Below are 294 nucleotides of genomic sequence, written 5' to 3'. Positions count from 1 at the left end.
TGGGTAGTGGGTAGAGGGTAGTGGGTCCGCGCCGTTGCTAAAGGTTGCATAGTTTTTGCGTGTGTGTGTGTGCTACTCTCTTGCTCTCCTTACCTAGGGATTCGTAGACGATCGAAAGCAGGATGCGGAAATGAAGGACTTTCGGCAATGTTAAACTCGTACATTTCCTGTGAACTCGAGTGTTTGAAGTTCCTTATTCGGGAGAGTGAGATAGAGTGAGTGAGCGAGAGTGCGTTGCTACATGGAGGCGAATAACATAAGATTGGGGAGGACTGTTCCGTACGAGGAGAAAGG

Source organism: Penaeus monodon, chromosome 32 (genome assembly GCF_015228065.2).
Source record: "Penaeus monodon isolate SGIC_2016 chromosome 32, NSTDA_Pmon_1, whole genome shotgun sequence".
Classification (NCBI taxonomy): Eukaryota; Metazoa; Arthropoda; class Malacostraca; order Decapoda; family Penaeidae; genus Penaeus; species Penaeus monodon.
The sequence above is the reverse complement of the archived record's forward strand: the minus strand, read 5'-3'. Positions refer to the sequence as shown.